Source organism: Anomaloglossus baeobatrachus, chromosome 8 (assembly GCF_048569485.1).
Source record: "Anomaloglossus baeobatrachus isolate aAnoBae1 chromosome 8, aAnoBae1.hap1, whole genome shotgun sequence".
Lineage (NCBI taxonomy): Eukaryota > Metazoa > Chordata > Amphibia > Anura > Aromobatidae > Anomaloglossus > Anomaloglossus baeobatrachus.
The window spans coordinates 58,581,332-58,595,644 of NC_134360.1; positions in this window are offsets into that span (position 1 = coordinate 58,581,332).

Consider the following 14,313-nt stretch of genomic DNA (forward strand, 5'->3'; position numbering starts at 1 on the left):
GGTCTCTCAGCGGCTCCAGATTCCTCTGATTGTCTCTTTCCTTCTTGTTGATGGTCTTCCTCATCCAGTGAGATGAGTTTTTCCACAATAGTTTTCCCATGATTTATGTTTGAAAAAGATAAATCTTTGGTCTACTCCGTGATGCTTCAAGTAAAAGGCTCAGTTTGGTGAAGAATTGCAGCATCGCCCATCTGTAAGATGTGACCGGCTATCTCCATCAATAGCAGGATGTCGACTGAGATGAATGTCAAATCTTCCAGCCCTCATTGAATACACATAACTGGGCAATCTACACAAGCCTAGGAGACAATCACAGAGGTGTCTGCCTCAATGAAGATCTTAAAGGCTGCTAGACATAAGGAAACAAAAGGCGCAAACAGGGTCTTACCCGGTAATAACCGTTTAGAAAAATAAAGATGAGACACTCACCTGATGAGGTTGTGCCAGTCACAACCCCTTGTAAAGCATGTGAGTGTCAGCGTGGTTCCAAGCAGCAACCCCGTAATGAACGTAGTAAAAAATTTTTTTTATATATGTATATACATATATGAGAAAACGGGTTTTAGCCGCGCTAAAAAAACACTATTTCCAGGGTATTAACTTAAGATCTCTTTTTTATTACAGTTCCAACACGTTTCAGAGACATAAGCCGTCTCCTTCTTCAGGGAAAAAATAGAAAATGTCCCAACGCGTTTCAGAGACATAAGCCGTCTCCTTCTTCAGGGAAAAGAGAAAATGTCCCAACGCGTTTCAGAGACATAAGCCGTCTCCTTCTTCAGGGAAAAGAGAAAATGTCAATTCCAACGCGTTTCAGAGACATAAGCCGTCTCCTTCTTCAGGGAAAAGAGAAGAAGGAGACGGCTTATGTCTCTGAAACGCGTTGGAACTGTAATAAAAAAGAGATCTTAAGTTAATACCCTGGAAATAGTGTTTTTTTAGCGCGGCTAAAACCCGTTTTCTCATATATGTATATACATATATAAAAAAAAATTTTCAATGAAGATCTTGTCATTTTTTGGGAGCTGATACTATAGGGAAATCTATCTACCCGTGAAGGAGTATGGACATGATTATCTTCATTTACTCTGCTGGCCGTACATAGGTTCTTTGATTTATCCAAGAAGTGAGTCCAAACCTCAGACATGCTTGGCTTCATTTTATTAGTGAGGAGAATGAGAAAACTTATAAATTATTCCCAATAACAGGCATTAGAGACTGGGGCTGCTGGTGGGTTTTAGGCCAGGTGTCACAAGGAGTTTTGCACAAACTTGAATCAACTGTCATGGTGTCATTGGACTCTGTTCTGATTGCACATTCTGATACTCCACCCTATGGTTTGTCTGGTGTCTGGGATGAACACAGGTAGACTCGGGTGTTGACCTGCTGTGTGCCGATTCATAGGCAGGCCAGCAAATATTAATCTCTTGTTCCGTTTATTGGATGATGTGGGGAGACCTATCATATCTGCTCCCCTCCTATTTATGCTGGTGGAATCCTTCTACCCATGCCAGCTATATTCTATGTTGGTCTGTGAGGTGTGGGGTCCCAGACTCTCTGGTGAAAGTTGTGCTTTAGTTGTACCTATTGCTTGGAGCAATTGTGTTTACCCCTGTTGTTGTAGGCTATGTGCGCACAGTGTGTTTTTCGCGGCGTTTTTGCGCTTTTTTCGGGTGCGTTTTTGGACTCAAAATTGCATGACTTTGCTTCCTTAGCAAAGTCTATGAGTTTTCATTTTTGCTGTCCGCACACAACTTTTTTTTTTAAGCTGCGTTTTTGAGCTTAAAAAAAAATGGACATGTCAATTCTTTCCTGCGTTTTTCTGCGTTTTCCACCCATGCAATGCATTGGAAAAACGCAGAAAAACTCAGAGATCAAAAACGCAGCCAAAAACGCACCAAAATGCGGTAAAAACGCATGCGTTTTTACCGGTGCATTTTTTTGTGCGTTTTTAGCAGCTAAAAATACACAAAAAAACGCAGCGTCAAAAAAACGCAGTGTGCGCACATAGCATTATACTTCCTTCCTGCTCTTGTTTTTCCTCCTGAATCTCTTATTGTTTTTACCTTTTGTGTGTGCATGCTATGTGGCAGAATTTTGTGTTATATTTTTTTTCTTTTTTCTTTCTTTATCTGTGGTCTCAACACAATCCCATCCCTTCCCTCCCTGTGGGGAGGGTGAATCAAATCAGGACTGGTCAGAAGCAGGGTCAGGAAGGAGACTCAGGCCTCTCCACCATCAGGAGTATCCCTGATATGAGGGATAGCATAGGGTTCCCTAGCTTGAGAGACAGCTTAGCGGTTCCCCGCTATCCCAAGGTCATTGTGACACCAGGACAATAATAGAAACTCCCCGTCATCTGTGTACATTATATAAAACTTTTGTACATATACTATATGTCCATATATAAACTTTTTAGGTTTCAGATGAACCTCAAGTGACACTCTGCTCACATTAGCTCAAATAGAGATGCCCATACTTCAGAGGAAAGTGAAATATTATGACCAATTCCAAGTGTACTGACAGACAGGTGGACAGAAGTGCTAATGCACATGACATATGAGCAGGAGTGTTGGGTAGCACAGTAAACTAGATGATGGGACTAATTACACTGTGTTCCAAATTATTATGCAAAAAGAGTTTAGGAGTGATAAGGTTAGAAATGTTTTGTTTGTCATTTAAACTCATTGATAGTGATGTGTGTCAGGGCTCTTTATATAACTGAAAGCAATTGCAGATACCTGTGCACATTAGTTTGGCCGGTGTGTCCAAATAAAGGCAAGACTACTTAAGAAAGCTGTTCCACATTATTAAGCAGCCTACATTTTTTGCCAAAATGGGAAAGGAAAAGGATGTGTCGGCTGCTGAGAAGCAACAAATTGTGGAGTATTTCGGTCAAGGCATGAGTACAATCAGCATTGCCAAGACACTTCATTGTGATCATCGCACAATCAAGAAGTATGTAGCTGATTCACAGCACACGCGTGTGCGTGCTGATAAGTAAAAATTGAGGACTCTTTCCAACAGGCAATTGCATCAGGTTAAAAGAGCAGCTGCTAAAATGCCTTGTCATAGCAGGAGACAAGTTTTTGAAGCTGCTGGTGCGTCCAACATCCCCCGAACAACAAGATGCAGGGTCCTTCAGAGGTTTGCAGCTGTGCGTAAGCCATCCTGTCGCCACCTCTACCCACTGCACACAAGCAGAGACGGCTCCAGTGGCCAAACCATACTGTACATGAAGACTGACTTCCAAACTGTTTTGTTCACCGATGAGTGCCGTGCAACGCTCGATGGTCCAGATGGATGGAGTGGAGGATGGCTAGTTGATGGACAGCCCATGAAAACACGGCTAAGGCGCCAACAAGGAGGAGGTGGAGTAATGTTTTGGGCTGGAATCATGGGGAGACAGATTGTCGGCCCCTTTAGGATCCCTGAAGGGGTAAAGATGAACTCCATAATCTATGTAGAGTTTCTAAAACAGCACTTCCTGCCATGGTTCAGGAGGAACAACCGTGCATTCCGCAGCAAGATCATTTTCATGCATGATAATGCACCGTCTCATGCTGCAAATAACACATCTGCATCTCTGGCTGCTATGGGCATAAAAGAGGACAAACTTATGGTGTGGCCACCATCTTCCCCTGACCTCAACCCCATTGAGAACCTCTGGAGCATCATCAAACGGAGTGTCTATGATGGCGGGAGGCAGTTCACATCTAAGCAACAGCTCTGGGAGGGTATTCTGTCCACATGCAAAACAATTGTAGCACAAAGCATCCAAAAACTGACAAATTCAATGGACGAGAGAGTTCAGAAGCTTCTTTCAAACAAGGGGTCCTATGTGCAAATGTAACATCACCTAGAATTAAGTTTTGACTTGAAAACTGTTTGATTTCATTTTGCAATAAGCTGATAATGCTTATAATTTCACAATTGACTATTTTGTTTTTCAAAATAAAAATAAAAAGGTTGAAAACTCTGATGTGCATAATAATTTGGAACATGCATTTTAAGTGCATTTTGAGTGTTTATTATTTTTAAAAATAAACTGTTTTCATAGGCAGTCTGATCAAAAACATTTCAATTATACTTGAATAGTAGATAACTGGAAAATAACAATGAATGCAATTCATAAAGTTAATTTAGAAAAATATGAAAAAAGAATTTTTGCATAATAATTTGGAACACAGTGTATAATGTCTTTGGACATTAATATTTCTTTCTATGGAAACTAATCAGTAAATTACCTGGATAATGGTGGCTATAACGATAGAGTTAATAGTTATTATTTTTCTTTTCTCTCCCTCCATAGATCTAAAACAAATGCTTGGATTAGTAAAGTGCATTCTCATGGGGAACATAACTGAAGTGACTGATCTGCCACAACCTCTCAGGTCTTTAGGTTAAAGGAACAAATAAAGTGGTAAAAGGAACCTGGCGATCTAGTGGACTTCACCTTCAGGCTGCACCATTTTCTGCATGATCTTGAAATAGACAGAAGAGCTATAACATCCTGAGGTTAAGGGGTACTTCTCACATAGCGAGATTGCTGCTGAGTCACAGGTTTTGTGACGTACCAGTGACCTCATCAGCGATCTCGCTGTGTGTGACACTAAGCAGCAACCTGGCCCCTGCTGTGAAATCGATGCTCGTTACACACTGTTCTGGTTCATTTTTTGCTCGTTGGTCTCCCGCTGTGCAACACGCATCAGCATGTTTGACTGCGGGAGATCAACGAGCACCGACTCTGTGTAAGCAGCGTACGCTGGTAACCAAGGTAAATATCGGGTAACTAAGCAAAACGCTTTGCTTGGTTACCCGATATTTACCCTGGTTACCAGCGTACGCTGCTTACAGGTTGCCAACGCTGGCTCCCTGCACATGTAGCCAGTGTAAATATCGGGTAACTAAGCAAAGCGATTTGCTTAGTAACCCAATGTGTACCCTGGCTACGTGTGCAGGGAGCCAGCGCTAAGCGGTGTACGCTGGTAACCAGGGTAAATATCAGGTAACCAAGCAAAGTGCTTTGCTTAGTAACCCGATGTGTACCCTAGCTACGTATACACGGAGCTAGCGCGGGCAGCCTGTAAGCGGTGTACGCTGGTAACCAGGGTAAATATCGGGTAACCAAGCAAAGCGCTTTGCTTAGTTACCCGATATTTACCCTGGTTACCAAGCGCAGCATCGTTACACGAGTCGCTGGTGAGATCTGACTGTTTGACAGCTCACTAGCGACCCTGTAGCTACATACCAGCGATCCTGACCAGGTCGTATTCTGGTCTGAATCGCTGGTACGTCGTTTAGTGTGACGGTACCCTAATCCTCTACTGATCACATACATTCTTAACTAGTTAGTGACTCAAAGGGGATGATCTCAACACTCTTTTGTTCTCCTGCAGATTGTGCGGAGGGGGGAGGCTCCTGCTGCAGTTGGAAGTTTAACAGCCAGACACGGGACAGTAAGAGAAGGCTGAGTTTATGAGATACACAGAAAATATTGCTTTATATATTTCTCAGTTTTAATTGTAATAGGAGATAAAATAGAATAAAAGGAAAGGAGGATGTGACGGGAAGAACTACAGGGATACCATTTTTTTTTTATGTGGTTGGTGTACCCTCAAGCAAAATTATATAATTTCTGTATAATTTGGTGCATAGTCCTCCCTACATGCCAAAAAAGGATGAAGAAAATCTAGTCTGTCTATTTCTGGGTTTACCGATAGATAAGTGGCATCAGTGCTGCATAGGGTATGCTTTTCTCTAGCACTGCAATGTAAGAGTAGGGAGGTTATATCTGTTGGCAGCTGTTGCTCATCTATGGGCAGCTATACTGACAGAACCGCCTGAGACGGATAACAAGCCAAAAGGGGCAGCTCCTTAGACCTGAGACAAGAGATAAATGGTGCAAGATGTCTCAACCTTGAAGTCTTCGTCTCCGGTGGAGGATCACTCTTAATTGTTGCATCGCTTAGAGAAACCCTGGCATTTCTCTAGTAATCTGGAGGCCAGCTGCTCATACACCATCAAGTTAAGTAAAGCTTCCAATAGACAATAAAATGTCTGGGGTCCAGCGCTTTGTAGTACGTCCGTGCTCACATGTTAATTGTACGGGCTCCTCATGCTAAAACTCTGTGATCTTATCTTCTGAGAAAATGTATCTTAATATAATCCGGAGGTGACGGCAACATCTGTGGAGCTTTTCATCTCAGAAGGAAAACATCATGGGGAAAAAAAATGTTTATTAGTGCCCATTACAGGGATGTCTGCGAAATCACTGGGGCCCATTACACTAGAGATTTATGGGCCATAAATGGGGTGCAGACATTGATTGTTTTACCCACTGACACTCTCCTTAGCCCCAGTGATTCCTAATACAACCCCCCAAAACATCCTGGGATCTGATTCTGTAGATAGCACTGGCTTCATAGTGATGACTAGTACACGGTTATTTCTCTTGCGGTTTTCCATGGTAGTAAGGGTACGTGCCCACGATCAGTGTTTGCAACGTTTTGAAACAGTGTGTTTATGCCACATCCAAAATGCTGCGTCGTATAGTACAAGCATAGTGGATGGGATTTCTAGAAATTCCATGCCCACTGTGCGTGTACGGCCCGAAGCAAACACTGACCTGCGGTGTGGCTTTCCTAAGCCGCAGCATTTCAATTCTTTGCTGCGGAGTTGCAGACATCCTCCGTAGGGAGAACAGAAGCGAGAGACTGCAGCGGCCTGAACCCTGATCGGGAGCACAGGCAGCTGCGGTCTCATGCAGAGGAGACTCGCGGCCCCGCAGGGCAGGACCTGCCACGTCCAGGACACAGCGGGTCCTGATCGTGGGCACGTACCCTAAAAGAAGCAAGTGAACTGCCTTTTATAGCCTGTTCCAAATCTTGGTAATGGAGGTAAGGGAACGGCCAGTCTCACCCAGCTCTTTGGCGGTTTATAAAGCCCAGCCCAAAATGCTGACTTATTAAAAAACACCTCTTAGCACTATACGTGCTGGAGCCTGCTTCTCTGGGCCCTACATCACTGAGCCATGCCACCTCAGTGACACATACCTCCCGTCCAGCATATGTCCAGCTGCCACCTTGCCCCCTGCCCAAAGCTGGGGGACTTGGCACCTTCTGTCAACATGCAATGCACCCTTGACACCCTTGATGTTCCACATGGAAGCTAGATTACTGCAAGGCCAAGAACCACCTAGTTATCCAGGCATTGTTCCTTTCTCCCATACCCATCTGAGTGTGGCATGGTCGGCTCGTACCTCAGGACATCCAGTGTCTATTTAATTGCCAAGCACACTTTCTCAACAATCAAGTAATTTCTCTCACAGGAGGACAGCTCCCGGCTCAGAAAGACAATGTGCTCCCCCCATTGACCTCCAGTAACAAGGTTGCAGCTAACCCGATGTCCAACACATTCATCTGGAAAACAAACTTCTTTGAAAAGTCTGGTGATAACAGCACTTGCTTCCTCCAGAGAGCTAACTTTAGTTCCTAAAATGTGGCCTCAGTTTCAGGAGACCACTTGGACGTTGCTGACTTTGTACCTTTTCAGTGGTCCGTCAGAGGGGCATCTATAAGCGCGAAGTTAGGGACAAACCTCGGGGGTAGTAGCCAACAATGCCCAAGAACACTTTGACCTTTTTTGAGAGGGGTTGTGGCCAACTCTGGATTGCCTCTACCTTATATATCTGAGCTTTGATCTTGCCCTTGCCTACAACATAGCCCAAGTATTTGGCTTCCTCCACCTCATGGCGCATTTCTTTGGGTTGATGGTTAAACATGCCTTCCTGAGACCATCAAGTATTGGCTGGACTTTGTTTAGGTGACTTCCCAATCTTGGTGGTGGTGCGACACCTGGCACCCCCATCGCTCAGCTGTTCTGGGCGCCAGCGGATGTTATCAGTTATGTACGTATTGCAGCCACGTATTGCACATCCACCACCATACAGTTGACAGAACTGTGCTGTTTTGAGTCGGGAGCAGCTGATGGTGGGGATGCCGAGTATCGCACCCTCACCTAATATATATTCATGACCTATGATGAGGATAGGTCATCAGTGAAAATCTAGTTGATTTTTTTAAAAATGAACTTGGGAAATTTGCAGTGCCAACTAAGACCAATTGATCTTGTTTGTTTAACACTTGCAATGGACTACATTGGTTATTTTCCACTTAATAAAGGTGTTAATACTTGACAATGGACCTGTTGGAGTCTTTATATCCCGCAGTGCATGCACATTGATATAATGGCCACAGTACTTTTGTCCGCATAGTGCTAAGGAGAAGCAGCCAGTAACGGCAGCTCTGGATGTAATGGGAGGATGAAACTCAATGCATACAGTACCGACCAAAAGTTTGGACACACCTTCTCATCTCTAGAACAACTATTAAGAGGAGACTTTGTGCAGCAGGCCTTCATGGTAAAATAGCTGCTAGGAAACCACTGCTAAGGACAGGCAACAAGCAGAAGAGACTTGTTTGGGCTAAAGAACAAAAGGAATGGACATTAGACCAGTGGAAATCTGTGCTTTGGTCTGATGAGTCCAAATTTGAGATCTTTGGATCCAACCACCATGTCTTTGTAGAAAAGGTGAACGGATGGACTCTACATGGCTTGTTCCCACCGTGAAGCATGGAGGAGGAGGTGTGATGGTGTGAGGGGGCTTTGCTGGTGACACTGTTGGGGATTTATTCAAAATTGAAGGCATACTGAACCAGCATGGCTACCACAGCATCTTGCAGCGGCATGCTATTCCATTCGGTTTGCGTTTAGTTGGACCATAATTTATTTTTCAACTGGACAATGACCTGACCCCAAACACACCTCCAGGCTGTGTAAAGGCTATTTGACTAAGAAGGAGAGTGATGGGGTGCTACGCCAGATGACCTGGTCTCCACAGTCACCAGACCTGAACCCAATCGAGATGGTTTGGGGTGAGCTGGACCGAAGAGTGAAGGCAAAAGGGCCAACAAGTGCTAAGCATCTCTGGGAACTCTTTGAAGACTGTTGGAAAACCATTTCCGGTGACTGCCTCTTAAAGCTCATCAAGAGAATGCCAAGAGTGTGCAAAGCAGTAATCAAAGCAAAAGGTGGCTACTTACTTTGAAGAGCCTAGAATATAAGACATATTTTCAGTTGTTTCACACTTTAAGTATTTCATTCCACAGGTTTTAATTCATAGTTTTGATGCCTTCAATGTGAATCTACAATTTTTAGAGTCATGAAAATAAAGTAAACTCTTTGAATGAGTGAGGAGGTGTGTCCAAACTTTTGGTCTGTACTGGATAAAGTCCAGGAAATGTAAAGTTACTCAGCATTACATCCAATTATACAAGTAAAAGAAACTTGACAAGGGAACCTATGCCTATAGCCTCTACGTCTTAGTATTTCTACCTTTAATAAGATTTTACCTCATATCTATAGATAAAAGCGCTCAGTCAGTCTTGTGGACGGACTCATTTGCAACATAGGTGAGCGCCTGTAGTGCGGAGGGCAGACATCAGTAAAGCATGCCGAATATTGTATAAAGATGACATTCCCAGAATAGGTCTATTATGATGCAGAGAATGCTGGGGAGGAAATGTGGGAATGCGCCTTGCACAATCTCACATGCTGGAGGCTAATAAATCCCATGAAGCCACTTCTCATCACTATCTGCTCCGTCCGAGTTGCGTCAATCCAGTGATCAAAGGCCTCCAGGAAACATTTGAGATTATGCATAATAAGGAGAAAAGCACTGAAGGATTGGATGTATGTGCTTCATTAATAAAATTCACCGATGCACTATAGATTGTGTGTAAGGATACAAGTGGAAGCAGCAGGGTTCTTAGCAGCACAGAGCATTTCAGGAAGAGTATTGTCATGGATGACAGACAGTCATGTCGTTTCTGGTCATAGAAGGCCACAGCATGTGGCTGCACAAAATGCTCCCTGACTTTCTATTGTTCTTCCTCTCAGTATTCATTGGTATAGGTAGCTTTCCTGTTGTATTTTCATCTCTCCCCCTTTTGGACCCAGCAAGAGCTCACCTACACCTAGCTGCTGATCATCAGCATTCTCTTGGTGCTTAAAAATCCCTTCCTTCCTTGGATTGGTGCTGGTGATATTTTCAGTCCATTCAAGCCTTAGCTGTAAGCAAGTGGCTTGTACTCCTATGTGGTCTCGTTGAAAACTTTGCTGAACTTCTACTGGTGTTATCTGTAGATAGTAGTTCATTCATTTTCCCCCTGTGTGTCCCCCTTGTGTCTTCTATAATGTTTAGTGGGGTTGACGAAGAGCTCATCCCATCCATTCCCTATTTAGGGCCCACCCTTAGGGTTACAGACTCAGCGTATAGGTGCGGAACCTATCTAGAGTGGTGAGGGACACCAGGGACCAGCTGTAGATTTGGTCAGGGGGTCACCATATTCCCATTGCCTAGACCCAGGGTTTCCCTTCCCTTTTGCCGCTCGCTTGGTACTTCCCTGTATCTAGCGTGACAAGTATATTGATTCTTTAGACCAGGGGTCTCAAACTCGGCTGGGTGTATGGGCCGCACAGAGGAAAAAATAATTTGGGGGGCCGCATTCTTTGCAGGACAAAGTGACATTTTTATTGGTACCATATATTTTTTTTTACACACCTTTGGATGACTGATTTTCAACATTTTTCAGTTGTTTATTATAACAAATGTGCACATTCTTTGGTTAAATCTAAAAAAAATGTGATGTTAAAAAAAAAGTCATGCCTTATTTTGTTGTTTTTTTTACATTTTATCCCTTTCTTGTAACTAATAGTGTTACAATTATCACTATATAGAAATTTTGGCCAACATCTTTTAGTAATGTTCCCTATCCTATAGTAATGTGCCCACCTTGTTCCCATCCTATAGTAATGACCCCAGCCTTGTCCCTATTCTATAGTAATGTCCCCATCCAATAGTATTATGCCCATCCTTGTAATGTCCCCATCTTTTAGTAATGTCCCCATCCTATAGTCATGTGGCCACCTTGTCCCCATCATATAGACATGTGCCCACCTTGTCCCCATCCTATAGTCATGTGCCCACCTTGTCCCCATCCTATAGACATGTGCCCACCTTGTCCCCATCCTATAGTCATGTGCCCACCTTGTCCCTGTTCTATAGTCATGTGCCCACCTTGTCCCTATTCTATAGTCATGTGCCCACCTTGTCCCTATTCTATAGTCATGTGCCCACCTTGTCCCCATCCTATAGACATGTGCCCACCTTGTCCCCATCCTATAGACATGTGCCCACCTTGTCCCTATTCTATAGTAATGTCCCCATCCTGTAGTAATGGGTGGTGGGGGCAGTGGCGGCGGCGGGTGAAAGGTGATAATTTACCGATCGCTCTCGGGTTCCACCCACAGATTCCTGAGTGAAGCTGAGGGGGCGATCTCTGGCCCCAGATCCACAGTGATTGGACAGATCGGTCACAAGGCCGGTCTCTCCAATCAGAGCTGGGAGCGGGTGAAACAGAGGTCACCCAGCTCCAGCCAATGATCGGTGCTACAGCTGCACTGATCAGGGCTGGATTTCAATGTTACAACCATTTTCAATGGCTGAAACATTACAGTGGCTGTGACTCGCTGACGAACGCGCACAGCCAATCACAGCCCCCGTAGGTCCGGGGAGGAGACACCACCCCTCCTGAGGTCCCCTCCTCCCCGAATCTAAGGTATATTTGCTATTTGCAATGCAAACAGCGATCGCAGCCACCGGGGCTGCAATTTTTCCATGACGTGCTGGGTAAGTCATGGATCCTTATGTACCAGGGAGCCATGATGTACCCAGTACGTCATAGGTCGCTGAGGGGTTAATGTGCCGTCCTTCACATACACAAAAAATAAAAAAACACCATTCTCACCTGTCTCGCGCTCCCTCGGCTCCTCATCTCTGCTTCTCGCTGTCTGCAGGCTGTACCCCGGTGACTATCGCGGCCGGTGCAGGGACCGCAGCCCCTGGCAGCGATTTATGTCAGATGAATGTTTTGCCGGCGCTGCGCGCGCACAGTCCTTGCTTCTGAGAGCGCAGCGCCGGCAAAACACTCATCTAACAAAGTGCAGACAGTGGCTGCGGCCCCTGCACCGGCCGCAATAGTAAACGGGCACGGGCCTGGGGGCCGCACGAAGCAGACTGACGGGCCGTGTGTTTGAGACCCCTGGTTTAGACCCTTATAAATATTAGATCAAAGTCAACCTCATTTGTATGCCGGGGCTCACACAACTCAGAGATAAGGATCAGTCAATGAAACACCTGATCCTTTAGTTTCAGGGGTGGCTGTCGAACGTTTATGTGCACAGGGGAACCTGGAAAGACGGCTATGAGCCAAAAGAGCTGACAGCCATGTCCTGTATGGTTAGCAATACATAGTGAAAGGGGCAGGATCTGCAGCTGGTCAGGGTATTTCGGTAAAGGAGTGGGTTATTCTTGTAGGCTGAAATTTACATAGTTGAATAAGTGTGATCCACTCCTAGCAGCGTAGGGTATGTTAACATTTTTCTTCACGAGTTTCATCCCCTGGAACCTCTTCTATCCATCTCATTTCTGAATTTACCACCGATGACTGGAAACATTGAAATGATCAACGCGTGCTGCCGTGAATCATGTTTGATCCATGGTTCTCCGTGATCTGTCTGTGATGAGCTCGGTATCGTTTCTGCAGCTCACGGAGAGTAATGTGCTTGTTAGTGAATTGTAGGATATTTTCTTCTGTCGGATAGATGATCGACTTCACTTTCTAAGCTTCTGTATGTGTTTAGAGAAACATTACACGACCGGTTAATTTCCATAGCGTTTCCAAATATCTGCACGCGGCCTGTAGGAACTCACAAGTTGTACATGGAGTGAAGACATTTTTACGCTGTTCAGTCTGTGGACACGAAGTGTAGCTTGTCCTCCATGTCTGAAATTGTACAAGAAGCCACATTTCAAGCGCATTGTTACAATCGCTACACTACACAGAATATACAGAATATACACTGGGCAGAACATAGCATACATTGTATCAGTCGTATAGTTACATTAATAGGTATCTAAATGGGATTCAAATTGATCCAAATGGGAAATGGAAACTTTTTTTTTTCTGGGCAGAATTCCAGGAACCAAGTGTTTTTGTTTTGTCATTGGCCTTTGTGATGTGTTCTCCACAGGAGTGATAAGGATACAGTCTACTTGTTAGCTGATTGGTAAGATTACACTTTTCTTTATAAATCCCCGCCAGTCCTCAGGACGCCCTACATTATCTTTGGACACACGCGGAATCTGGGATATTCCAGTATTGTCCAGTCTTATGAACAATGCACAGACAATGCCTCACATGTATGTCATCATTTGATCTACATCCATTGAATGAAAAGCATCCATCATCTCTCGTCACATTCGTTTTCTTAGGTGTCCTTTTTTCCTGTTTAGCTCCTCGTACATTGAACAATCCATTGCGGCTCTGGCATCAGACAGTATTTTTGCAGTCGAGGGTGGTGGCAGAATCAGGACCTTGAATATTGTCCCAGGGATATGCATTAAGTTCCCCCTATTTCTGATACCCTGTTCTGATGCAGGATGCCTTCTTTGCTCAGTGTCCTTATTTGCAGCTTTGTAAATGAGGACTGAACACTGAAAGAGGAAGGAAATTAATGTGGACCCAGCACCAATCCAGAAAAAAAATGTAAATCCTTTATTAGTACGCTTAAAAAAATAAGCCAGAAAACGCAGTGTACAAAATCACATCACAGGAAGAACTTTACGCGTTTCGGATTTAACAATTAAAAGTAAAAGAGTCCTTAATCATAAGTTGAACTTATGATTAAGGACTCTTTTGCTGTTAATTGTTAAGTCTGAAACGTGTAAATTCTTGCTGTGATGTGATTTTGTACACTGCGTTTTCTGGCTTAGTTTTTTAAGCAAACTAATAAAGGATTTACATTTTTTTACTGGATTGGTGCTGGGTCCACATTAATTTCCTTCCTCTTCTCTGCTATACCGGTGTGAACTAGCCGGCGGACCACGAGCACCCCAGTGAATTACGTGGGTCTGGATGACAGGTGAGCTGGATAATTTTTCTTTTTGAACACTGAAAGGCCTGTGAGATAAGTCAGATTATGCTTTGATTACATGGACATGTCCGAAATTGGACACTGGCACGTTCATGACTCTTTGTATGAATCCATCTGATGTGACTATGCCTTGATTGGCATTCCAGTAGGAGTGATTTTTTTTTTGGAGGTTTCACATTAGAATGTATATTTTATAATACGGATCCTTTTTTGGTGTTGTCCCTTTGTATAGATCAGTGCAGCCTGCAACACCTTCTT